The sequence below is a fragment of the Aquarana catesbeiana genome, linkage group LG05 (assembly GCF_042186555.1).
Source record: "Aquarana catesbeiana isolate 2022-GZ linkage group LG05, ASM4218655v1, whole genome shotgun sequence".
Lineage (NCBI taxonomy): Eukaryota > Metazoa > Chordata > Amphibia > Anura > Ranidae > Aquarana > Aquarana catesbeiana.
In genome coordinates, this window is record NC_133328.1 from 145,739,020 (window position 1) to 145,739,836 (window position 817).

The window sequence follows — 817 nt, forward strand, 5'->3', positions numbered from 1 at the left end:
GCTCACATCCTTAGCTCCACGGGCAGCCTTATCTCAAAAGCCTGTGTTTTGTTTATTTATAGTACTTAACAATAGAGCTTGGTAGCTTCAAAATCGGCCAATCAAGCACAGGCATTCCTTCAAACAGGAGGAGTTATACATATCTCAACCAATGAACAATGACTAGGGCAGTGTATGGGCATGTCTAATCAGGGTCAGTGTGTATGATTTCCCGCCCCCTGTCCTTGTAAGCTATGCTCTATGGTAAGACAAAGAAAGCCACATGGCTGGCCTTGAAATTATGAACTCTGTCCCCGACCATAACGCACTCAAAGACTCCCGTTTTTACAGTTGGCGTGAATCCTTTTTTCTGCATTGCTCAGAGAACAGTGCATACCCGGATTATTCTACCATTCCTGTGGATAGGAGATTATCTGCAGGGACATGCCACAGCCCCTCCGTGTGCTGATCAGACACACAGAAAGACAAGAGCTTGCATCCCCCCATAACCGATAACGTCTTTGCAGAGTGAACACATCCCCCCCAGATGATCAACTGTGCATTGCACAAGGGCCCTTCGCTGGCGGACATATCCCCACTCTGCAAACACTTCTCCGCAACTTACAGGAAGCTTTTCACTACCAAAATGGGTCTCAACTGGCATCAGTCTGCCCCAGTCCGCTCTTTAGAGCGGGCTGCAGGAGAACTAACACTGGGAGACACTGTGACAAAACATATTAAATACATCTTAATAAAATTTTCACAACAGTTCACACCTATGCGAATTGGATGCGGCTTACACCGCATTCCAATTCGCAGAACAATTAAAAAAATTTGT